The sequence below is a fragment of the Schistocerca cancellata genome, chromosome 5 (genome assembly GCF_023864275.1).
Source record: "Schistocerca cancellata isolate TAMUIC-IGC-003103 chromosome 5, iqSchCanc2.1, whole genome shotgun sequence".
Taxonomy (NCBI): Eukaryota; Metazoa; Arthropoda; class Insecta; order Orthoptera; family Acrididae; genus Schistocerca; species Schistocerca cancellata.
The window spans coordinates 382,337,188-382,365,015 of NC_064630.1; the positions used below are offsets into that span (position 1 = coordinate 382,337,188).

The 27,828-nt window shown below is 40.8% G+C and overlaps 1 protein-coding gene across 3 annotated transcripts in view; it reads left to right on the forward strand.

Annotated features, from left to right (window-relative positions):
- Nucleotides 1–8,352: 8,352 nt before the first annotated feature.
- LOC126188068 (uncharacterized) overlaps nucleotides 8,353–27,828 on the forward strand; it is a 91,765-nt gene continuing 72,289 nt past the window's right edge. The window contains exons 1-2 of one of the 3 annotated variants that reach the window (XM_049929514.1): nucleotides 8,353–8,500; nucleotides 20,677–20,732. The gene's annotated coding sequence lies outside the window, so the exon portion shown is untranslated. Of the gene's footprint in view, nucleotides 8,501–9,752; nucleotides 9,856–20,676; nucleotides 20,733–27,828 lie in introns of those variants that run through there. The other 2 variants (XM_049929513.1, XM_049929515.1) reach the window with 2 other exon arrangements.

Here is a 27,828-nt window from a genome sequence, read left to right on the forward strand (position 1 = left end):
TATGGGGATCAAAAGTAGCCAAACAAGGGGCTGACGTGAGGAGGCCCTTCAATGAGGTGAACGCTCGCTCGCATGCCGGCGACCAATCAAAAGGAACACCCTTGTGCAGAAGGCAGTACAGGGGGTGGGCTATAGTGGAAGCCCTGGGAATGAACCGGTGGTAATAGGCTATCTTGCCTAAAAAAGCTTGTAACTCCTTCAGCGATGTGGGCCGAGGAAGGTTGACGATACCTTGGACCAAACTTCCTAGTGGCTGGATGCCATGCCGAGAGATGGTGTAGCCCACATACTCAATGGACGGTTGGAAGAAGGTTGACTTCTGCAGGTTGCAACGCAAGCCCACAGACCTGAATTTGAGAAAGAGGGTGCGAAGGTTGTGCAAGTGGTCCGTCGTGCTGCGGCCCGTGACAATTATGTCATCCAGGTAATTAATACAATGAGGGATTGTCGACGTGACATGCTCAAGATAACGCTGGAATATCGCCGGGGCACTGGATATTCCAAAAGCCAACCGCTGGTATTGGTAAAGGCCAAACGGGGTGTTGACGACTGCCAGCCGTTTGGAGTCCTCATCAAGTGGTATCTGATGATAAGCCTCTGACAGATCGATTTTCGAAAAATAGTGGCCTCCCGCCACGGCGGAGAACAATTCATCAGCACGAGGCAAAGGATAGGTGTCCACCACCAATTGGGAATTAATGGTGGCCTTAAAATCGCCACAAAGACGTAATTTTCCAGAGGGCTTCTTGACAATAACGAGGGGCGAAGCCCACTCACTGGAAGAAATGGGAAGAACGACCCCTAGGGCTGTCAGCCGGTCTAGCTCTTCCTTTACCTGAGGGCGGAGAGCCAAGGGGATCTGCCTCGCGCGTAGAAAACGCGGGCGAGCAGACGCCTTCAACGTTAAGTGAGCTTCAAAATCTGAAACACGCCCCAGGCTCTCCTCAAAAATATCGGGAAAGTCTGAGATCAAAGATTCCAATGAGTGATAAGGAACGTCTTCGGAGACCAACTGTATGGTGTCAGCGATAGAAAAACCGAAAGCTTGAAAGGCATCCAGGCCAAAAAGGTTAGCGGAGCTCGCATCACTGACAACAATAAAAGTAATAGGCCGAGTGACTGATTTGTAAGTCACGTCGGTAGTGAATTGACCCAGGAGGGGAATGAACTGTTTACCATAACCGCGTAGACGCCGGTAAACTGGCGCCAACGGGGGCGATCCAAGGTCGGAATACGTTTGTGCATTCAACAACGAAACTGCCGCGCCCGTATCTACCTGCAGCTGTAACCGGCGCGACCGAACCGACACCTCGATAAAGAGTTTGCGTGCCGATGCGTCGGGAGCCTGGCCCGATGAAACTTCCTGAATGTCAACGTCCATGTCCTCTGTACTTGCTTCGTTCGATTCCTTTGAGGCTGAGCGGCAAACTTTAGCAATGTGACCGTTTTTATGACATTTGCGACAAACGGCCCAACGCTGGGGGCACTTTGACCGATCGTGTTGTATATAGCACGACGCACAGGACGGCAACAGGGGCCGGCGGCCGGAATTCTGTTTACGCGCCGCGCGGGAGCGGCCGTAACGGCCGGATTGTACCGCTCGCACGTCGTCCACCCCGGACACAGTGGACGCGGCCGCGCCGCCCTGAACCTCCGTGACGTCGCACCACGCTTCCAGCTGTTGACCTGCTGCGTGAGAGACTTCATACGATTGAGCAATGGACAGGACTTCTTCGAGGGAAGGGTCTTCTAACTGCAGGGCCCGTTGCCGGACCTCCCTATCAGGGGCCGAACGAACAATGACGTCGCGTACCATAACATGGGCATACGACTCCCGCGACTGCTCCGTGACAAAATGACACTTGCGACTAAGACCGTGCAGGGTTGTGGCCCACGCCCGGTAAGACTGATGGGGCTGTTTCTTGCATTGATAGAACTCGACCCTAGCCGCCACAACATGCGTGTGGCGGCGATAATATGAAGACAGCAATGAACACAATGCGTCAAAAGACAAGGACGAGGGTTCCTGCAACGGCGCCAGCTGCCGCAAAACTTGATACAGCGAGGGAGATATCCAAGACAAGAAGAGAGCCCGACATACCTCCGCATCGGCAACATGAAACGCCTGGAAATGCTGCCGAAGGCGATGTTCATATGCGTCCCAATCCTCCGCCGTCTCGTCATACGGGGGAAAGGGAGGAGGGAACGGCGCCGGAGCAGACGGCGGTGAGAGCAACGCCGGAAGCACTTGTTTCATGGTGGCCATGAGCTCCGTCTGCTGCGCAACCAAAACCCGCACCAAATCCTCCATGCCGTGGAGAAACTGCGAAACCGGAACAACGACGCAACACGCGAAAGAACGACCCTACTCGTCGCCAATTGTGTAGTAACACTGTTCACGTTACGTCGCACTTCACTTAGCGTAGACCGGGACTGTGTCCTAGGCATGCCCGATGTTGACTGACTGCACTCTGCCTGTCCTGCCGGAGTTGTTGTTGTTGTTACGCCGGCAGAGGGCGCGTCCGAATTCTCGCGTGCCCTCTGGTGGACGGGACTCTACTTGCGGCAACTACTGTCCATGACGCGCCGTGCCAATGTGCGCCTCCCGCGATCTTTCTGGTGGCTACTACAGAATTATTGCATTCTTTGTGAAGTCTTAGAGTATTTCATCTGTCTCGTATTTCTTATACACCACACAGAATATTTTTGTCAGGGATGGCTCTCCCAGGAATCTGAGAACTTCTGAGGAAATGTCATTTACTACAGAGGCCAATGTTGATACTTAGGTCGTGTAGCCTTCTGTCAAATCCTTCTCACAGTATAATATCTCTCATTCATCATCACCTATATCTTCTTCTATTTCTGTATTGTTGTCTCCAAGTTTCTTCTCCCTTCTATATCTTCTTCTCTTTCTGTAATGTTGTCGCCAAGTTTCTTCTCCCTTCTATATATTTATTCCTTCCACTCTTTGTCATCTGCAGAGCCAGTATTCATATAAACTTGTACTACTGTGGTAGGCGTGTGCTTCGTGCCTATCTTGGCTACAATACTGCATTCACTATACTGTTCATAGTAGCTTACCCATGCTCCTATTTGTTTATTAATTATTAAACCTACTCCTGCATTACCCCTACTTGATTTTGTATTTATAACTCTGTATTTGCCTTACCAAAAGTCTTGTTCCTCCTGCCACCGAACATCGCTAATTCCCACTATATCTAACTTTAACTTATCCATTTCACTTTTTAAATTTTCTAACCTATCTGCCTGATTAAGGAATCTGACATTCCATGCTCCAGTCCGTAGAATACGTTTTGTTTCTCCGGATAACAACATACTCCTGAGTAGTCCCCACCGGGAGATCCGAATGGGGGATTATTTTACCTCCAGAACATTTTACCCAAGAGGAGGCCATCATCATTTAACCATACAGTAAAGCTGCATGCCCTCGGGAAAAATCACGGCTGTAGTTTCCCCTTGCTTTCAGATGTTCGCAGTACCAGCACAGCAAGGCCGTTTTGGGTAATGTTACAAGGCCAGATCAGACAGTCATCCAAACTGTTGCCACTGCAGCTACTGAAAAGGCTCCTGCACTCTTCAGCAACTATAGTTTAGTCTGGCCTCTCCACAGTTACCCCTCCTCTGTAGTTGCTTCTATGATATGACTATCTATATCACTGAGGCATACAGTCCACCTCATCTTAGCAGGGTCAATGGTTCAAGGGGTTCACTTACCTGGAACAATGTTGTAAAAATATATCAGGTCAAACAATTTGGAGTGTTCCACTCAGAAACAGAATCTGTGAAAAACCTTTTGAAGGGACGTCCTGATTTTTTTTATTTTTATTTATGGACCTAAAAAGGAGCCAAAGGTACCATAATGCTGAAAGAATTGGCTCAACCTTTTGCCCCTCGTGCTAGATCAATTTCTTTATCTTGTGAAACTCTTGTAGGAAATGAAATGTGGGACGTGGCACATAAAACAAATACTGCAGTTTTATCAATAGAAATAGATTAGCCATACTAAGCACCCTCTGCCTTGCATCTTAACAGTTGTTTTCAGTGTACGTTTGTAGATGTAGCTTCAACCAGCACACGATCTGTACAAAATCATCACTCCATGAAGCTTGTATATGTTTACTAGCATTGCTTTTGGAACTGCCTCTGCTCCAGTTATATGGCAAGCAAAAATATATAATATTCAAGTTATCTTGAATTGCATCACAATAACCAGTGGCCAGATACTCTGCCAGACATTCCTAAAGAGTATTCAGAGTACTGTAATGATTTAATTGTTGCTCATACCTATATTGTTACACGGGTCATAGTTGTAAAAGCAAATAGTCTTAGACCTCAGATTTTATAAGCAATACACTAAGGCCATTTGGCAATCATAAAAATTATGTCAGTAGCTCCAAGCATTATATGGGGGCATGAATTGAATAAAAAAGTAGGGAAAATTAGTGCTGCTTACTATGAATGTTCTGGATCTGTAGGGCTCTGGCTAAGGCTGTTTACCACCCAGCAAAATAGCCTACAGGACCATAGGGGAGACTTCATACCGGTTTTACAGAGTTTCGCTAGACGGTATATTTGATTTTAGTGGATGCCCATGATGTTGTCAGAAGTATTCAAGATGTCTTCTACTATCACTTATGTCCTAGTAGGTGCATTAATTCATTTGTCTGCTCAGTTTGGTCTACCCAAAGTGATGTGTCAGACAATGGAATCGAACTAGTTAGTAAAAACTTTGCATGAAGAAAAGTTGAATTAAGCATTTGACTATTACAACTTATCATCTTAATACAAATAGTCAAGCTGGGCAAGCATTCGCGGTTTTAAGCGTGCACTGTAAACTAGTAAGTTTGATGAAATATCCAACCTCTATAAACTGTATACTTGGTTACCTGCATACTGCAATGCAGAACACGCTTTCACATGCCAAGGCTCAGTCGTGCTTATGTTCGGGAGGGATTTGAGGACTTGATTAAGCCTAATCAAATTTATTGATGACCAATCAAAGCTCTAACCCAAGTTAATACCTAATAACAGTTGTTGATTCAGCATAGGAGATTTTGTATGCATGAGAAATGGCATTAACACTGATGCATGAGAAAAGGGTATAGTTGTAAAAAAAGGAAGACATTTTAATGTTACTATTAACAATGTAGGAAAAGACAGATTATTACTTACCGTAAAGATAACATTCTAAGTTGCAGAGATGCACAATTAAAAGACACTTACACATAAGCTTTTGACTTCAGCCTTCATCTGAAAAAGAGAAATGCACACGACTCGTTCATAAAAGCAAGCACACCTCATGCACACATGATTGCCAACTCCAGCAGCTCAGACCAGGATGCAGCTACCATATGGGATGGAAGTAGCAATCTGGATGGGGCACAGAAGGCAAAGGGGAAGGGATATCAGTGAATAGGTGGAGGGAGAGAGCAGAGCTGTCTGATGGATTGTGCAGGGACTACAATGCCAACAGGTGCAGCATCATGAGGTTGTGGGGCATGGAGATTGTGAAAATGCAGTTTTAAAAGGAGATGTGCAGTGATAGATGGACGGCAGAGGGTGGCCGACAAAGAGGGTGGTAGACGGGAATGGGTAAGAGGTGATAGGACAGAGGGGATGGAAACTGTTGGGTGGATGGTGTGGGGACATTATGTTACTGCAGGTTGAGGTCAGGATAGTTACAGGAATGTAGAATGCGTTGTAAGTATAACTCCCATCTGCACAATTCAGAAAAGCTGGTAGTGGAGGAGAGGATCCAGATGGCTCAGGCAGTGAAGCAGCCACTGAAATCAAGCATATTGTGTTCAGCTGGTTTTGTGCCACATGGTGGTCTACTTTGCTGTTGGCCTCAGTCTGGTGGTGACTGTTCATCCTGGTTGGTAGTCATACCAACATAAAAAAAACTGTTCAATGATGTAGCAGAGCTGGTAAATGACATGACAGCTTTCACAGGTGGCCCTGTCCCTGATGGGGCATGATTACCTACAATCATGCTCTGAAATGAGGGATAGCCTACCTGAGATCCTTCCCATCCCCTCCTAATAGTGTTTCACCAACCATCCAACCTGCACAACATCCTAGTCCATCCCTATGCCATTCCCAATCCCAACCCCTTGCCACAAGGGTCTTATCTTTTTGGAAGACCTGGGTGCAAGACCTACCCAAATCACCCACCCAGTACTTCCTGTTCCACTCCTATCACAGATTTATCCTACCCCATCAGGGGCCGGGCTACCTGTGAAAATAGTCATGTCATTTAACAGCTCTGCTGCACTCATTGCACAGCTTTTTATATCAGTATGACTACCAAACAGCTGTCCACCAGGATAAATGGCCACCACCAAACTGTGGCCAAGAGTAAAGTAGACCGCCCTGTGGGACAACATGCAGTCGAACAAAACATGCTTGATTTCAATGGCTGCTTCACTACCCAAGCCATCTGGATCCTCCCCTCCACCATTAGCTTTTCTGAACTGCACGGATGGGAGTTATCCATATAAGACATTCTCCACTCCCATAATTACCCTGGCCTCAACCTACAGCAACATACTGTCCCCACACACTCCACCCAACAGTTTCCACCCCTCTATCCAGTCAACTCCACCCCATACTCATCTCCCACCCTTTTTGTTTGCCACCCTCTGCCAATGCACCCACCCACTTTTCCCTGCACCTCTCCTTTTTCACTCCATTTTTCTCACCTCCCTGCCTCACAACCTCCTGGCATTCTAGACCCTGCTGTAAGAAAGTTTGAAGCATCGTCCTCCCGTATGCATTTCTCTTGTGCTAACCCTCGTGCCACTTCACTTGGTAGGTGTTTGAGAATGCAATTCATAAATAAGAAGCAAGCACAGAAGCATCTGTTGGCAAATTACTACAGGAACTAATTGATTATATGTACTCAGGAGCCCACAGAAACGTATTCAGGAGCTGGCGGTGGTGGAGGATGGGAGTGAGAATGGAGGGGGGGTAGGGGGGAGGAGAGGCACTACTCTAACAGTCTAACTACCAAAAAAATGCACATAGCAACTACTAAAGACACAGTACTGTCTCACTGTGATCAACCACGTAATGCTATAACTGGCTACATGAAAAGTGTAGCAGAATCACGCTCCTAGAGGTGTATGAGAATTTTGTAAAAACTCTATTCCACGTTATGGGAGGGGGAGGGGTGGAGGAGGGCAAGTGGGTTAAGTGCCCCCCTCTTGACCTCCCCCCCTTTCAAGCCACTTAGGCGTGTGTTCATCTTTGCAGCTAAAACAGTCAAGTGAGCAGAAAATGCAAGGTGCATAGATTTTGCACAATAGTTCAACAATCAGCATAATAGCCAACAATTGTGAAAGAAACATTTTTCTGTCCACTTTACAGTGGTTGGCGGGGGGGGGGGGGGGGGGAAGGGGGGGGGGGGGGAGGCGCTTGTAAATCTGTAATCCGGGCAAGATAACTCGCAAACTATTATCAGAAACAGCCATTTCAAAGGAGTATAAATAAAATGGTTATGAAATGCTGGAAGTTTTACACACTTTTACTTGAAATATAAGGTGCATATAATGCGCTTGAAGGTGCATATAATGCGCTTGGACCACCTTTTTATGCTGTGGTTACTACAACATACATACAAGCTCTGTATGCCAATATTGTTGACAATTAACGAAAAATTCAGGAAAGGAAAATAATTAAACAATTCCTGTTTTCATCTAGAGAGGAACCTAAGGTGCGGCACAACGACGAAGGGCTTTGATTTCAGTCCCATAAGGAAAAAATTAAAATATTCACTATAAGAAGTTTGCACAAACGTTTAAACGAATAAGTAGTGGAAAATGACGCCAAGAAATGAATCAAGAGCCATTAATATCCTCGAAATCTGATTTTGTTAAGTAACAACGTAGCAAATCAGTCTAATATTAAAGTGGCATTTATTTACATTTGTTTTTCCATGTTTTTATATTTTATAACCATTAGTTGTGGAAGAAATTCTCGTTAGAAATACAGAATGGCATAAAAAATTTAATTATTTCGTGTTGCCCATAACTGTGCTAGATATATGAAAGCATGTGTTACGGAAATCACCAAATACAATATTAAAAACACACACTTTTGTTTTGGTGGTGGGGTAAAATGCGAAGGGTTTTTAGTTCGCTTTTTCACGTTGCAATAGCGAGGTTTGATGTGGAAAATACATTCTTCCAGGACGATACATGTCTGAGAAATATTGTCGTAGAACGTTAAACCAACCTCTTTCTTAGTGGCTATGTACTAATAAAGAGGGCTGACTGCGGACATAGCGTGTACACACGAACCCAACTTCCTGCAAAGTAGCACGACGGGCGCGCATGGTAGAACGCAGCGTGAAATTGCGACAGGCGTAGCATGACCACGTTCACAATAGCAGGCCTGCTACACGCCAATAACGAAATGTCTCCAAGAAAAAGTACTGGAAGTAAAACACTAATTTTCTGACAAGTAAAATTAGTCCTTCGTAAGTATATTTCATGTACCGGTAGAGGATTGGTACCGGTATTAAGTAGAGCGATTGCTAGTTGTTGGAAGGTTTCATTCACTTCTCTTTTCGCCGACACTCAGAAGTCTGGACTAGACTTGGCCACTGTTTCTATGTTTTGGTACAGTGTATCGATACGTGGAACTGTTTCAGTGTTTCCAAACGGCTATGTTTCACCGTTTCGAAACAGTGGTGTTTCATTCCGCTCTGTGTCGGATAACGGGACCAGATTCGATCTCGTGCCAGCCACGGAAACTGTATCTTTGTTTCAAAATAACGCTGTTTCAGTCCACTTTTGCTTGTAATGGGCTAATTGTATCGAAACAGTGATGTTTCATTTCGCTTTGTCTCGGGCGAGATTCGGGCACGGCACAGATATGGAAATACGTTTAGTATACTACTTCATCAAACTCTTTCAAGAGTGTCGAAATCTTTATGACACACAACAGCATGAAGCTAAGATTTCCGAAAATAAAGCTTCGTTTCTAATTAACTGCTCTATATTGAAATGGCGTAATATATGCTTTATAAACACTAACAAATAATAAAATAAAGCACACTATTCGCATTCAAAATAATAAAAGCGTGAAAAACATTCAGTTAAATTACACATCTCCTATGACATATGCTTCTCTGTTCATGTACAGTAATCATACTAAAAACCGCAAGTAAACCTACAACATTCTGAATTAAAAAAAGCGTAGAGTGGCAGTTTTTAGACATACACGTAAACTGGATGTACTTTCACAATGTGATTGACGGATCATTGATGATGTAATGGTGAACGGGAAATTTTTTTCTCTTATATTTTGTTATTTATTCGAATTATGTGGCTTTATTTGTGAGTCTATAGTCAATATGTCTATTCTCCACAATGATTTCTTTTGTGTGCATGGATATTAGCAGGCCGGGTATATATTATCCATACTAATGAAATGTGGGAATCCCAGTAGCGTATCCGTTGTTTCTCAGTATGTTCCCACTTCCAGTACCGTTCGTGTTGGTTCTTCAGTCTTCATCTATGGCATTACGAAGCCCGGTGTGGGATTATTTTACGAGGATAAACCCTGAGAAAATTAAATGTAACTTGTGCTCGGCAGTGTTGTCGTTTAAAAGTAGTTCAACTTCTTGCTTAAACAGACACTTGCGACATAAGCATCCAACAGTTAATTTAAGTGAAACATGTTCGAAATCAGTTTTTATGAATCTGGGCAGTGACGAAGCCAGTTCAGTTTCCACATCAACTGTTCAGGAATCTGGCATTTCAGTGCCTGTGCGTCAAGATGAACAATTAGTGCAAGAAATACACAGCACTTCCACCAGTTCAGTTCTGGGTAGGTGTGGTGGACAAACAAAGATTACTGGATTTGCATCAAGGCCAGTGCCTTCATCCAAACGAGCCAAAATAGACGCACAGATTTTAAGACTTGTTGTTAAAGAATACCATCCATTTAACGTAGTTTGAGAGTGTAGAGTTTATAAAAATGACTTATTTATTAAATGAAAACTATGTACCTCCCAGTAGAAAAACACTCTCCCACAGTTTACTCTCTCAAGTGTTCGACAACACACTAGTGCGAGTAAGATCTGCAGTACAAGCTGCATCCTACATCTGCATTGCAACTGATGGATGGACATCTGTGAAAAATGAGCAGTGACATCTCACTTCATTGAGGAAAACTGCAATCTCAAGTCATATTTGCTATTTAGTTTTAAATTCCATGACAAGCATACAGCAGAAAACATTTCCAGTGAATTACAAAATGTGATTTCATCTTGGGGTATTACCAATAAAATTGTAGCTTGCACCATATTAGGTGAAGGCAGTGATTATATGCAAATGGTGGCATCTACCTTGTTTTGCACATACAATTGAATTTAATTGTGCAAGCAAGCCTTGAACCAATTACAGACACAAGGGCAAAAGTGAAGTCAATAGTGGAATTTTTCAAAAGAAGTCCTCAAGCATTTGAGAAATTACACAATATTCAGAAACAAATGGGTTTCCATATTTTAACACCTAAACAAGATTTCCCTACAAGATGGAAATCCACATATGAAATGTTTGACAGGCTTTTGAAAATCAAACAGCCTTTGCAAAGCACCCTCGCCATCCTCAGTGTGGATTCACGAACAAAACTGTCCAATGAAGACTGGTCAGTTATTGAAAAATCTTGTGAAATACTATCTCCTTTTGAACAAGTCACAACGGACATTAGCAGTGAAAGAAATGTAACCTTGTCAAAAGTTGTCTTATTAAGCAAAGGTTTACAAAGTCATTGCCTGAGACTGAAAAACTTGGATCACAGCAATGAAGCCACTAATACAGTAATTGCTAGACTTGAGGACGGAATCTGTACCCACCTCGTTCAAAAGTTTGCAGTTAAAGCAATTGCTTGTGAAGCAACATTATTGGATCCTAGCTTCAGAGAGCATGGTTTTCCAAAAACTGGGCATCGATTAAAAGAAACAAAAGATGCCATAATTAACAAGTGCTGTACAATACGACAGAAACCCACTCGGTGTTCTACAGAAAATCCACCACCAGCCAAACCAGTTGTGGTGAGCACATTCACCTCAAGCAGTGGCAACATTTGGGAAGATTTTGACCAAGCTGTAGGTGGCTTGATCCAAAGTGTAGACAATCCATGTGCTGCAAGTATAGTCGAGCTTGATAAATATATGGTGATACACAGATCACAAGATCCATTGCTGTGGTGAAAAGAAAATCATGTGTTGTTTCCTACACTGTTCGAAATAATGAAACGATGTCTTTGTATAATGGCCACCTCTGTTCCATGTGAGCGCATATTTTCAAAGCAGGGGCAAACAATAACAGACAGACGACCCCGTCTTTCAAGCGAAAAAGTATCAAAAATTATATTTCTAAACTACAACTTAGAATAGGCACAGCAGATCTACCCAGAAATGAAACAGTAAAATTTCAATTGATTTTGTTCTTCTCTGGACAGAGTGCACTGAATTTATATTTGATTGTATTTTGTTTAGTGCACTAAATTGTGCATGTAGCTACCCTAGAAGAACATTTTTCTCAAATTTGTTGCCCAAAGAAGACACGTTTTTGCTCACCATTCAGTGAGCTTAATTTATTTTCTTTTTATTTATTTATTTATTTTTTTGGTATGTTATTTATTCATTTATGTGTTTGAGAATAATTATCTGATTTGTGTATGTATATGTTTGTGTGTTTATTTTTGTAAATGTGCTGTGTTTGGTTGGTTCTTACACTGTACGCATCTTGATACTTGTGTATGATAAATAATTCTCAGGCAAATCAATAATGGTACTTCGATAGTTTTGTTTTTGGCGTTCAGATGCTGTGATAAAAATTGCATTTCAACAGCAACGTACCTTCATCTCTGATTTCCTAGGGAAGTTCATAATAAAATGGTAATACATCTGCTTGCTGTGAGTACTTGAGGGAACTCCATGTACCTGTACCTCAAACAAACTTCTTTAGCAAGAACTATAAGTGGTCTAGAGGCAGATCTGCCATGATACAGGTATCACAAAGACATTACACTATATGAATTGTTTTAAATTTTAGTGTGGATTTTATACTTCAAAGAAACATACATATCTCTGCATTTCAGTTACCTTGAAATGTTTTCCAATTCTATCAAGTGTACTTACTAAGAGATGTATCCAGCTAACTTGAGAATGTTTGATGAGAAACTGCCATTCTTGACCATTGTGCTATATCTTCCAGTCTGTTACGGTAATTTTTTGATCTGTGTGCATAAGTCATTTTGCATCCTGCTCTGTGTGACAAACAATGGAAAATTTAACTGTGAGTAGTAAAAGTGTGAGTGGCACAGTCATAAATGTTAATTCAGTGCCTCGCTTCCCAGATGTTATCTCAATAAATTATATCTCATGATATGCCTTTTCAAGAGCACATGCAGATCATCACTCATAAAACCTATCAAAATTATGCACTAGAATACAGGGAAATAATTTTGGCAAAATCTGTTATGTCAAAAATATTTAGTCTGACTTCGGCCAGTTGGAAAATATGAAAGTCACATGACACGAAAGCAGTGCATTTGCTGCTACAGGAAATATGGAACTGCAAAGACACCTAAGTGAAAGTTTCATACTTTCTGCGATATGATTGGCGGTCTCGCACAACATTTGTGTTTTTATGACAATATTTATACAGTAGACAGTCAAGAGGATACAAAACACAAACTGTTTTGAAACATTACATTGTACTGTTTCATTTGTTTCGAAAGAGTTAGGTGTTTCAGTTTGCCCATCTCTAGTGTGGAGAGGCCTGGCACTGCACTTGGGCACACTTAAAGACCAAATAGCATGTCTTACATTTCCTCGAACAGTGTGCTTCATACACCAAACTCTTCAGAAAGAAATGCGCCAAAAAATGAATATATTTTTGAAAACAAGATTTTTTAAAATTTTTTACGTCCTATGTCAAACGCTCCCATAAGTTTTTCCTCCTGTTCGGAAATATTGTAGATCTGGAGCTGCTTAGAATAATATGAGAAATACTGCACAGTTAACTGCACATGAAAATCTAACTAGTGCAGGTTTTAACTTTGTACACAAATAGTAAAGTAGAGAGTTGGATGTCCACTGTAGAACAGTTTGTGATGAGAGATGCTTGCCATAATGCATAGTCACTGTAAAGAAACTCCTAAAGAAACAGAAACTACTTTATTACCCATTTTATGCCATTCACCAACCATGGCTGGACAGACTGCATCAAGCTTACAATAATGTTACTACAATAAAATTAATACAACAGTGTAATTTAAACTGTGGTACTAAAATGGGTACTATGCGACATGAAGTTAAGAATTAGATTACAGTATACTTTACAATAATAAGACAAACAATATTAGAACACAGTGTGGTAACATAGCAGAGTTACTGCTGTTTTCTTTGGCCCTGAGTTGCAGCTCAGGCAGAAACTGTTCTGTCACCAGAGAAGTATTCTTCACTACTGTACAAAGTTTGCTCTTTTAATATACACAAAATTTTAGTTCTAAATTGTTCAGTTGCTAATGACTGAATACCCTAAGGTGGAGCATTAAATAATTTTAAAGCCACTATTGAGGAGCTCTTCTGTGTTTCAGTTGATTAACATCTTGGCCTATATATACTGGCTTTATAGTGAGTACTGTGTTAATGAACTTCATTTCTCTATCTGTAGGTCTCCTGATTTCACTTTCTGTGAACAAGGCAACTGAAGATATATTGGCTGAAAACAGTCAGAACTCCTAATGTGGAAAAAATTGGTTTGCAATGGTCAGCTTTCTTGCTTGAGATAATGATCCTGTTGCTTTCTTTTACAGTAAAAGCACATTCTTGCAGCCTGTGGAATGGCCCACAGTAACAGCCCTTAGTTGATATGGCTGCAGAACATTTTATAGTATACTGTTAGTAGGTACTGCATGATTTTAAACTTTTTAGTTTCCTCAAGAGGTACAGAACCCATGATAGGTCAAAAGATGCATGTTTAGCTTACTGTTGCCAGGTCAACTTGGTTTCAAGGAAAAAGCGCAATAACTTGACAGCTACTCTGTCACCCAGTGCTCCAGTATCACTCAGGCTGCATATCATCCTCTGTGTTCTGTCTTAATAAATTTTCCATCTTGTTCATAATGATGAACCAGGTCTTGGCCCCACTGAATAGGACTTCTGCTTGTTGAACAACCTGAAATACATTCTCCCCTTTTGAGAACAAAGTTGTATCATCTGAAACTGTACTGTATGCCCATTGGAGCCTGTGTCATTAATGAAAATTAAGAACAACAGGAGCCCTATTACTCATACGTGTGGCACTCTGTCTTTTAATTTCATTTCACCTGAGTCTGCTCCTTGCACTGATACAACCTTTTGACTGTTCTTTAGGTAGGATTTGAGAATTTGTAGAACGGTTCCCCCAATAGCCCATGATTTTAGCTAGCTGAGCAGGGCCTTGTGCAAAATACAATCAAATGCCTTACTAACATCATAGAGTACCTGTGCTATAGGTTCCTTGTCTTCAAAACTCTGACTTATATTTGTAACTAAAAAACCCTGACTTATATTTGTAACAAAGTCAAGTACTGTTGTATTTGACTTGCCCTTCCAAAAGTTGTGCTGGGTATACTAAAAGAGGTTATTTACGTCAAAATAACTTAATAGCTTATCTTTCGTTATGGGCTCGATCACCCTAGATAGTACTGGTGTTATATATGTATAGGTCTGTAGCTTGACACTTAATGTGGATTACCTTTTCCGTAAACGCTACTTTCAGGAAGTCTGGCAGTGCCCCGGCAGGGAGTTATTTATTTATTACTACTAACAGCGGTTGAGCAATTTCACAGATTATAGTTCTTAATGTAGTACAGGACATGCTCTAAATATCAATATTCCCTGAGTGTTTGTAGTCTTTCACTATTTTTTGTTATGTTTTTTGGATACATTCTCTTTCATATTACTTGCTGCATTTATTTCCAGATTTCATAGCAGCTGCAGGATCTGTTCCAAACTCAGGAATTTCACCTACTGTGCTTTCCACTATGTTAATAAAATATTCATTTAATTCGTCTGGACTGCAATAATTAAAGAGAGACATGGGCTTTTGTCTATGTTTATTAACCACATCCCAAGCTGGTTTACAAGGATTGAGAGTTTCTTCAATAAACCTGGCATTGGTTGCCTTCTTTACTTTCTCTACTTCTTCTCTGTACATCCTTTTGGCCTTTAAGTAATTGCAGTATAGCCTGTCCTTAATGTCAGTATCTTCAGTGGCTTTGACATTTTCACTTAAAGATTTGCAGAATACATCTTATTTTAGCTAATCTAGAGGTATACCACTGCTTAACAGGTTTCCGTGTGTAGTCTAATTTGGCAATTGGATATCTCTTGGGTTTTAGTGGAAAAAATTTCATCAGAAGAGTCCAGAACATGGAACTGAATGTATCATTTGGTGCCAGTTCTTCATAGATTAATCTGTAGAAGACACTGTAGTTTTAAAATCATCTAAATTTTTCTTTGTAATAACCCAACTTCTGAAGACATAATTTGAAATCTAGCTGTGAATTTGTTAAGTACTTCCTGAGTTTGTCTTTAGTTTCATAATTACTGCACTGTGATCTACAAGCATTGGTTCAATCAAACTTACTTTGTAGTCTCAACTATTTCAGTGTGTGGCAACTGTATCAAGACAGACATCTTCTTTTATAGGTAGATAACTTGTCACAAATAGTCCACAACTGTTTGTTAAGTTCATAAAAACTTCCTTTTTTGTCCTGAAGCACAGCACATTTGCACTAGCTATAACTAAGCTTGCATTTTTTCCATAGGTGACATTTCCTTTTCTACAGGAATATTCTTGGTGTTGGGAGTTTATCTCGCAGAAGCATTGGGCATCCCACAGAATAAAAAATGTATTTTGACAAAGTTTTTGAGCCATATGTTGTTGTCCATTATTTTATCTTTTAAGTTGAAATGAACACCAGTTTCGAAGCTATATTTAATCTCTTCATTTCCAGTTTTTCAACTTCAAAACTGTTGTAAGTTGGGAAAGGATTCTGTAAGAAAGTAGTTACAGTATCAGCTGTTGTGCCACCTATTAGTTTGTTAGGGTGGAATCAGTTTCCATTTTTACCATACAGCATTCCATTTTTGTTGTCAGTACTTAAATGATGAGTGATATATGCAGGATGAATAAAAAATGCTGTACTTGGAGGTCAGCATGCAATTCCTCATCCAGATTCAATACAAAAGTTTATCTAGCAAAATCAGTCTGGTGCATTTTGAAAAATGTTTGAAAATGAGGAGCTGGCAACACCGTTACATCATGAGCACATCAGAATGTTCAGAGGAAGTTGTATCAGCTCGCAGTACCTTGCCAGCAGTCACAGCTCACTGAGTAGACTGTTGGGGCTATTTTTGAATCTTTGTCAGGTTCTTTTTTTATTTTTATTTTGTAGACGTCTGTTCCCTAGTTCTAGACATTTACAAGCAAGACATCGATTTTTCACATGGCAGTCACCTTTCACATAACAGTGGGATCCATTAAACTACATGCATGTGTCTACTAACCATGCAGTGAACAACCATAACTTATCCTGTCAAGTTCATGTAGGATGGCTTCCTGACGGAGTGCACAAACGATGAATACATCATTCAATATGCTTTTGGTGCTCTTGCATATTCTGCATGGTGCCTTGACAGACGCCAACCCAATAAGAATGTTTTTCATCGCCAGGAGCAATGCATTCAGGAAATAGGTAATCTTCATCCACAAGTAATGGACAGTGGTCATCCAAGGTATAGACATACTACTAAAGCAGAGGTCCATATTCTTGATACCAATCACCTTGGTGAAGTACCTGTGATATTGCAAAGCAGTTCCAGATACCTCAAATACTGGTTGTTGGAATGTTGAACGATGAAGAACTGCATCTGTATCATTACATGTTAACTCAACACCAAAAGCCAGAAGACTACATTCAATGAGTACAGTTTTGTGAATGGCTTTTGCACCAAGTGGAAGCTAATTAACATTTTATAGATAATGTTATGTGGCCTGATGGATGTCGTTTCACTTGTTAAGGTATTTTCAACCTCCACAACAGCCATTATTGGTCAGAACACAACCAAAATGTAACTCATGAAATGGCTTTCACACACACTTTGGCATAAACCTGTTGGCTGGAATTGTGGGAGGAGTGCTTTTGGACCCTTACCTATTGCCAAACAAGTTGAATGCACCTCTGTATCATAAGTTTCTTTGCAATATTTTTCCTGGCACATTAGAAAACATTCCACTTGTCCTTCAGCAACAGCTATGGTTTCAACATGATGGTTCACTGCCTCGCTTTGGAATGAATGTGCATAACTATTTAAATGAAGTGTTTCCAGGGAAATGGATTGGTCGTGGAGGTTCTGGCTTGAATATTCCCAGGACCTTAATCCACTAGACTTTTATTTGTGGGGACTCTTAAAGGAGCAAATTTATAGCACTCCACCCATGGATGTACACGACCAGATAGTTTGCATGCGTGTCACTTTGGCAATGATGGATGCAGGTGTGTTGCATAGGGTCCAGCAAAGTATAATTTGGTGAGTGGCAAAGTGTTTACAAGTGCCAGGTGGTCACTTTGAACATTGCTAGATACCCTAAAGTGAATGTTGCTCATGGTTGTACATAACAGCTCTTTGAAAATAAACCTGGATGTCAAATGCTAGGAATGGAATTATTGTGCATAGCATAATGTGCAGTCTAGTGTAGCCTGTCTATTGTCCTGTTGTGTTTCTAGTACCTCATAGGATACAAAAGATATTACTGTAGCCACTATTATATTCTATTGGTTTGTCAGGGGCAAAACAAAGTGCTCATTTACATCTGTAAGAAGTTTGTGTTATATCTTAATGTTTAAATAAACATAACTGTAACAGAAAGAAATACATAATATACTGCATTACGGAAGTGTAAACTGGATACAAATTGATGTTTAACTGGAAAAAAAAGTTTAGCACAAACACAACTCGAATATCAGTGAGCCTGTATATCCATTCCCACCACTATTGCCCTGTCTCACTGAGCTAATAGGACAGCACCAGCACAGTGTAATGTTCATTCTACCTGTTCTTGGCCACGCTGCACACAGTTACAACATTTCCAGAGCCTTATATTTTAAATAAAATATCTATTAAATGTATTTGGAGGACTTGGTTTTTCTAGATACACTTTTGTCTTGAATTGGGATGTGGATCCGCATCCTGACCTCCAAGTGTGGCGTTTTTTTTTTCCATCAGCCTGTATATTAGTATCAGTGGCATTGAGAAACAGCTGAAGTTAATGTGTTCTGAGCTCAAAAATAATAAGGTATATTGAACAGAATGATCTCCTTGCTAGGCAGCATGGATTCCAAAAACATAGATCATGTGAAACCCAACTCACTTTTCGCATATGACATACTAAAAGCCATGGATCAACACAATCAGGTAGATGCAGTAATCCCTGGTTTCTGAAAAGCATTTGATTCAGTACTGCATCTACATTCATTATCAAAAATATGATTTTATGGGGGTACCAAGCAAAAATTTTGACTGGATTGAGGATTATATGATCCAGCTTAGAATATTGCTCAAGTGTGTGGCATCCAAATTAAATACAACTTACAGGGGATATTGAATGGATACAAAATAGGGCATCACAAATAATCACAGGCTTATTCAATCCATGAGGCAGTGTCACAAATATGTTGAAAGAAGTACAATGGGAGACACTTGAAGATAGGTGCGAAGTACCCTGTGAAAACATACCCAGAAAGTTTCTAGAAACAACTTTGAGTTAATCTAGGAATACCAGGTGTTATCAAAAAGTAATGGGAATCTTTGTTTTCCTTAAAGAACTTTATTTACTCATCAGCGTCAACTTTGTCCTCTTCAAAGTAATCCAACTCTTTTTCCAATCTTGGAAGCCCTCCTGGAACTCACTTTTCATTATGATGTTCAGCTCCTTCACCAATTCTGTTTTTATCTCATCAATGGTGGCAAAACAACATCTTTTCATGGTTCTCTTCAGTCTTGGGAGTAGAAAGAAGTCACAGGAGACCATCTCTTCAGTCTTGGGAGTAGAAAGAAGTCACAGGAGACCATGCCTGGCAAATGTGGTGGCTGAGGCAACACAATAGTTTTGTTTTTTGCCAAAAAATTGCAAACAAGCATTGAGGTGTGAGTGGGAACATTATTGTAATGCAGTTCCACAACTGGACGGTTCTGGTCATTTTCGTCAGATTGTTTCACACAAATGGTGCATAACTTCCAGGTAGTTTTCCTTATTGACCATACAACATCTTCGATGTCTTCTTGATCCTCTTTGAAACATTTATAGCACTCATAAACATTTGTCTTACTCATAGTAGGTTTGCCAAAAGCTACAGACCACATTTCAAATGCAGTGCTGCACTTTACTCCATTTTTGAAGCAGACTGTAATGCAGATTCTTTCATTCATCTTTTTTGTTAGTAAAAATTCACTAAGCACTTGAAAACGACAACTGTTTCAGTTGTCAACAATAAACTAAATATTAAAAATATTTGAAAATGGAAATATAGATCAGAAACATGTGTACCAAAAACTTTAAAAAAAATTGAAAACTGGGTGTTTAAAGCTGAGGAAATTAAAATATTCCCATTAGTTTTTGATCACACCTCATATATTATAACCACTTATGTGTTACTCCTACAGGAACTAAGAAGACAAGATTGGACTTATTACAGCACACACAAAGGCATTTAAATAAACATTCTTCCCCCAATCTATATGTGAATGCAATGGGAATAAGCCCTAATAACTGGTAAAGTGGGACATACAGGCTGTCATTCACTTCTCAATGGGTTGTAGAGTATAGATGTAGGTGTAGCCTTCCTTCATTTACATAAAACAAATTTTTTCAAGGCACATCACATAACTCAAAATATGATTCTCCCCTCCCCTGCCCATGTATTGTCTAACACTGTTCCATGGAGCAACCAGATCTCAGTGTTGTGCTTGGAGATGCATCTCAGTGTTGTGTCACTGTCACCCCAGTGTAAACCAGTTAAGTTGCTTCCACTATGTTTCTTTGTGCCCTACCAGTGCGGGTGTATTGCGAGTCATTTGGCAGTAACTACATCTGATATACTCCACCAAGGAATTTTTTAACTGTGAGGAAAGTGAATGGATTTACTGAACTTTCTCCAAAACTAGTAAATCTGCCAGAGAACTAAATGTTGATGATAGATGAATTGAATCTATAGTAAATGCTTAAACTGTTCAAATTTTTTCTAATGTTATGTATTATTTATATTGTAATACATCAGTTTTATGCAGTCTGTCCAGCAATGGCTGGTGAATGATATAGACTTGGTAATAAATGGTAATTTTATTGCATCACATGTTGTATCACATCAGTGGGAACTGTGCTAGCTCTCGCTTCCAGTCAGATGTAGTGTGCACACTCGTGTGCCAGCCACACATGGCTGTAATGTAAATGTGAAATGGTAGAGCTGCAGTTTTAATAGTTAGAGCCACTGTGTTAGCACATGGTATATTTTGCTTTATAAATTTGTGTAATCTATGTATATACAAAATGTGATCAAAAAGTAATAGGAATTTTTTTAATTTTACAGGTTTTATACATTCAATTTTCAAATTTCTTTATCTTGTTGGTACACGTTTTCCTGAAGTATGTTTACATTTTCAGTTATTTTGAATATTTAGTTTATTGTTGAGAGTCAAAATGTTACACAATCAAACTTTGATATATTGAATCTCTAGGAAAGGTAAGATTCATTCGATGTATAGAGGGTTTGATATACACTACTGGCCATTAAAATTGCTACACCATGAAGATGACGTTCTACAGATGCAAAATTTAAGTGACAGGAAGAAGATGCAGTGATATGAAAATGATTAGCTTTTCAGAGCATTCACACAAGGTTGTCGCCGGTGGCGACACCTACAACGTGCTGACATGAGGAAAGTTTCCAACTGATTTCTCATACAGAAACAGCAGTTGACCGGCGTTGCCTGGTGAAACGTTGTTGTGATGCCTTATGTAAGGAGGAGAAATGCGTACCATCACGTTTCCGACTTTGATGAAGGTCAGATTGTAGCCTATCGCGATTGTGGTTTATCGTATTGCAACATTGCTGCTCGCAGCAGAATATGGAATTGGTGGGTTCAGGAGGGTAATACGGAACGCCGTGCTGGATCCCAATGGCCTCGTATCACTAGCAGTCGAGATGACAGGCATCTTATCCGCATGGCTGTAACGGATTGTGCAGGCACGTCCCGATCACTGAGTCAACAGATGGGGACGTTTGCAAGACAACAACCATCTGCACGAACAGTCCGACGATGTTTGCAGCAGCATTGACTATCAGCTCGGAGACCACGGCTGCAGTTACCCTTGACGCTGCATCACAGACAGGAGCGCCTGTGATGGTGTACTCAACGATAAACCTGGGTGCATGAATGGCAAAACATCATTTTTTCGGATGAATCCCGTTCTGTTTACAGCATCATGATGGTCGCATCCGTGTTTGGCGACATCATGGTGAACGCACATTGGAAGTGTGTATTCATCATTGCCATATTAGTGTATCACCCGGCATGATGGTATGGGGTGCCATTGGTTACACATCTCAGTCACCTCTTGTTCACATTGACGGCACTTTGAACAGTGGACGTTACATTTCAGATGTGTTACGACCCGTGGCTCTTCCCTTCATTTGATCCCCGCGAAACCCTACATTTCAGCAAGATAATGCACGACTGCATGTTGCAGGTCCTGTACAGGCCTTTCTGGATACAGAAAATGTTCGAATGCTGCCCTGGCCAGCACATTCTCCAGATGTCTCACCAATTGAAACATCTGATCAATGGCGGCCGAGCAACTGGTTCGTCACAATATGCCAGTCACAACTCTTGATGAACTGTGGTATTGTGTTGAAGCTGCTTGGGCAGTTGTACCTGTACATGCCTTTCAAGCTCTGTTTGACTCAATACCCAGGCGTATCAGGGCCGTTATTACAGCCAGAGGTGGTTGTTCTGGATAACGATTTCTCAGGATCTATGCATCCAAATTGCGTGAAAATGTAATCACATGTTAGTTCTAATATAATATATTTGTCCAATGAATACCCGTTTATCATCTGCATTTCTTCTTGGTGTAGTAATTTTAACGGCCAGTGGTGTAATAAGGTTTCGACAGGGAGGTGAAAGGGGTGTGGGGCGAGTTTACAATCCATGATTTTTTTGTTACTGTACTATGATTTTTTGTTTTATTGTTTCTGTGTGTGATAATGCACTATGTTTAGTTTTCTTCTGAAATAGGCATCAGTATATAAGTTTAAAATACTTTCGTTGTAAAGAAATATGCAGCTCACATACATAAAAATTTCCAGAAACCATTGACTTTAAAAATAATCTGTAATTTTGGCTTGCTATAAACTTTTGATCACTGTCAGTCAGTTTCATTGTCTTTAATTAGAATGGCTGTAAACACGTTACTGTTTACCTCCTCAAACTTCTACATGTATTCCCTGATTGTGTTGAGAGCCACTTTGGCCTGCCTGGTCATCACTGGCGGTGCTTCTACAACCTTCCTCTACCTTCGACATTGTTGCCACTTCCTTTTTCTTTCGCTGTCTTCACAGAGTCAGCAATCTTGGCTTCTGTTAATGATCCTGCTACTGTGACATCATTGTCTACACCTACATAATCTTCAAAATGAATGTGAGCGGTGTTAATGTGAGTCACCACTTTTGTCCATTCGGACTCAAGGATACTGACAGGGAGTGTCTCCCGTAAGTACTGTATAAAATAAAAACTAATCACAATTCCCATAAACAAGTGTCAGACTCAAACTAAGATTTTACATACTTTTGTATTAAACCCACCAGACACTCATTTTTGTCTGTCATTGAAAATCCATGTGTTCGGAGACAATTGAAGATCATTTGCTCCTTCACATTTCTGTACATTTTCAGCATTCTTATAGTGTCTAAAATGTTGATAGTTGTTGGGTCGTTGTTGTCAGTAGCGCAGACTTGTCATTTCTATCATTTCATATCTAGGTTTCTTTGGCAGTCTTGATTATTCCTTGATCCAAGGGCTGCAATTTTGACGTAGTGTTAGGTGGTAAAAATTGTTCTGTAACAGATTTTAATAGAGGGTTAACGCTGTGTGTACAGCAGTTGACCACAAATAACACTTTTTTTTTATTTTCACAAGACATTTTCTATCAAAATCCTGTAACCAGTTGGAAAACACTTCTGAGGTCATCCATACTTTCTTGTTCTTCCTAAGGTTCTTCCCTGGGATATAATACCAAGTAACAGAAATTAACTCCTTATTGCCCCAAAATGTTGAAGTGTGATTTCAGTTTTACAAGTGTGAAAGAATCAGGAGGAGCAGCATTACCCAATGAAGGGGTGGGGGTGGGGAGGGGGTGAGGGGTGGTGGTGGTGGTGGTGGTGGTGGGGGGGGGGGGGGGGCGAGTTTACAGTGCTACAATGAAACCCAGATTTACAAAATACTCTTCTCGTAAAATATGCCACTGGAGAAAAACACAATTCAGTACAAAATATAACCAGTAGCTCCTTTTAATTAAAAAAATCTTAAAAGGCCAAGACATACACAATAAATAGGCTGAACAGTGCAGGCAATTAAACGTGACACTGAGCAGATCATCATGTTTAACAGTCAATGTCTTAAAAAAAAGAAAATTCAACTGATAAGAGGGACCAAAACAAACTGGCACCAATTTCACTCCAAGCAGTAATGAATTGGCTGGCACACTAACATCAGATGTTCTTCAAACAATTTGGAAATGTTAAGTGGCTTGCAAATCATCAAGCAGTATTTAAAAACCCACTCACCATACATTGTGATGTTGCACACACAAATGCCAGTGTAGACATGAGCGGTGGCCACGATGGTCACCGGTCCAAGGAAGAGGCACATTTGACAGCAAGTGAACCACAGCAGACAATGGCTGAAGACACGACTGGGAAGATGTAAGTAACTGGAGCCCTATTGAGGACCTTCATCTCACATACTTAAGAGTGTGCCCTGCACATTTCATATCAGTAATGAACTATTTACACACCACTGTTGGTGCCTCACAACTCGATCCAGTTGTCTCACTGTCACAAGCACTGCACCAGATCCCCAGCCACAAAGCCCCAGTAAGCACACACTGAATGCCACCATGTGTCCTGGCAGTCCAGCCACATTTCCACCTTTTGGGCAAAGATAATATTTCAACACATAACATGACTGTCTATCATGGCTTGGCTCAATAAGTATTGAATGATGAGAAAGGGAAAAAGCTTAAAAACTGCAACTGATATTTAAAAGATATTCCATACAAAATAACTGTACAGGCTATACTGTAATGCTGCTGAAGTGTGACCCAATAGCGATGCTTATGGATTCCATAGGATTTACATCAGATGAACCTGGTCGCTGAGACATTAACATGAGTTCGCTGTAATGCTCCTCACACCAATGTAGCACAGTTCTGGTTCTGAGACATGGACATTTATACTGCTGAAAGATGACATTGCTGTTAGGGATGAAATCAAGCATGATGTGATGCAGGTGGCTCACATCTGTCAGCGTGGCTTCGATTACTACCACAGTCCCATGCGAGCACAGGAGAATACCTCCCATAGCATAATACTGCTCCCACCAGCCTGCTTCCATGGCCTGCTGCACATTTCAAGCCACCGTTCACCTCAATGATGGCATTTGTAGAGATGACCAGTGACATAGTGTAGCAAAAATGTGATTCATGCGAAGAACCAACACATTTCCATTGATCAGTACTCGAATCCTGATGGTCCCATAACTGATGATGTTGTTGGGTCAACATGTGAACACACAGGGTTGACTGTTGTGGAGCTCCATGCTCAACAATGTACAATGAACGATGTGCTCTGAAACACTTGCACATGTACCATCATTGTGCTCTTTTGGAAGAGATTCCACAGGTCACCGTCTATCTTACTTTTCAAAGCAGACAAGCATGTAAACCCCATGTTCTGTGAATAGTCATGGGCATCCAACCATTTGGTGCCTAGTGGTAGTTTCACTGTCCTGTTACCTCTCTGTGTAGATCCTCATGACAATAGCATGTGAACATTCAATCAGATTTGCCATTTTTGAGATACTCGTTCGCAGTCATAATAATAATCTGCCCTTTGTCAAAGTTGCTTATCTCAATGGACTTACCCATTTGCAGCCCATGTATTGTGATCTCCCATCCATGTCTGCTCTGCTTACATACTTTTGCTACCACCTCACATGCCTGCAGTGCTGCCAGCTGGCATCCAATGCCGTGGTTATAAAGTTTTGGCTTATTGGTATACGGTCATATATGCAATAATTCTTTGTGTACAAGTCACAACACCAAATAAGAGGGCACAGTTGTGCTTACATGGTTTACAAACAGTATTCGATTACCATGTGTACTTACTTGTATTACAAAATGGCTTACCCAGGGCCTCGTCCCTGTTGCAAGTTACTCTCTAACAGCTTCCATGGGCATGAAAAGTTTGATTTTTAATATTTCATACAGTTATTAACCGAATTTAAAATACTGTCATAAACTACTCAATAAGAGCAACAGGTATATCTTACGTTAAAAGTTTAACACAATAGATCAAGTACACTGGTGTCTAAAATTCAAGCAAAAAGCTGCTATTTCCATATCCTGTGTCTAATTCATGATGTATTCATACAAACTGTCAATCAGACATCCATACAATCATGTTCTGCACAGAAGATTTCATTCTGGTCAATGGACAACCATGCCAATTATGGTGTCAGGGCACATATGAAACAAAATAGCGTTTGCCACACATCCACAATCGCTGTGTACACAGCCACAGATGGTGCAGTATGGCACATAAGAGATGCCTACCAGACTCTAAAATGGAGGTTCATAGAAAGAAATGAAACAGGGCAGTTGCTGACTGATGAGGCCTGATGACATAATGTGAATTGTTCTGTGGTGTCTTGGACATGGTGACAGTTCATAGAGGCCGAAACTGTATACCAAAGACAAGGGCTGACTATGTGTGACTACAGAAGAGAGGACTGTTATTTGTCTGTAAGGGCACGATAGTACTGCTATAGTGCTGCACGGCAACAGGCATGTGAGCTCGCAGCATCCACTGCACTTGTTGTATCAAGGCAAACAGCGTGCTGAAGGCTTCAACAGAGAGGCCTTTATTGCCTTTGCTATCAGAGACATGCTGTATGTCTATCTCTGACACGTCTTCACAGAAGGGAATGTCTGTAGCTGAGTTATCAACAAGCCACCTGGATGGTCAAACAATGGGTCAATGTTTTTTTTTGAACAAATGAGTCCCAATTTCGTCTGGAGAGTGATACTCAATGGATTTGCATCTGGAGGGAATGTGGAACATGATTTTGGCACCCAAACATTGTGGAAAGAGACTGAGATTGAGGAAGATCCCTAATGGTGTGGGCAGGAATTATGTTTACCACTCGAAGTCCTCTTCATGAAATTGTACAGGTGAATTGGCAAGTTTTAACTGCTATCGGATATTGTGATGAAATCTTGGGACCTCATTTGTGGTTGCTGCTAGGTGCTGTGGGCCTAGACATTATAGTGATGGACAATAATCCTCAACCTCATAGAGCACGTGTGATTGATATTCTCTTGGAAATGGAAGATATTTCACGCATGGCGTGGCCTGCTCACTCTCCTGATTTAAATCCCATAGAGCATGTGTGGAATGCACTAGCATGACGGCTTGCATCACATCAGCATCCACCAAACACTCTCCAACCACTGCAGGAGCATCTCTGCAGGAAGAATGTGTGTTACTGTCTCAACATGAGACTGACGACATCATTCACAGCATGTGATGTTGTTGTCTGGCCTGTATTGCTACCAGAGGAGGTCATACCCCATACTGAGAGCACATTAACCAGTTGTTAACAACCACCAACCACTCTCCAAGACTGTGAGCCGCTGTGTAGGAAGAATGGGTGTTATTGGCTCAGCATGAGACAACATCAAGGATTTTAATACAAGAGCACTCAGTGAATTCCAACAAACTGTGCACCAAATTTTAAACTTTTATGAAACTTTTTCCCTGTGGTACCCTTCACAAAATGATGAACAGAGAAAGATTTATTGCTTACTACATTTTCAGGGTTAATGCGGTGTAAATGCAGCATCAAACATGATCTTTTAATTTATGACTTCTTTACTATTAACTCTACAACACCACATTTTTCAGACAATGACCAGTCTCAGGACTGAAGACCACAACAACAACCACATACACTGTTGAATGAACCTGGAAGTGTCTACTACATGGTGGAGTTCTGCCTCTCATTTGGTGAAAACCTTATCTTGCACTCAACTGGTTTCTTTTCAAGAAAATAATAGACACAGATGAGTGGGGTGAAGAAGATTACAATGCTGCTTCAAGGTTTGAAATCACAATGCATGATGTCTGTTTCAGTTTCATTCTGCATACTTTCGCAGATAATTTTCGTTGCACCAATGCCTTAGTTGATATATTACTAGCCTGAATTTAAGACATTGGCTAATGTGTAACAGAAGTTAATGAACTTCAAGAGATGTTGAAAACCAAATGTGATGGCTTTGAAAGAATATTGTAAAAGAGTCATCCAAGGCCAACATACGGATGAACCAGGAACTAAATGTCCTAGGCATGGTGCTGCAATCAGTTTGGAAGCAAACTTTAGAAGAATTTGCTGAAAAATTTTGG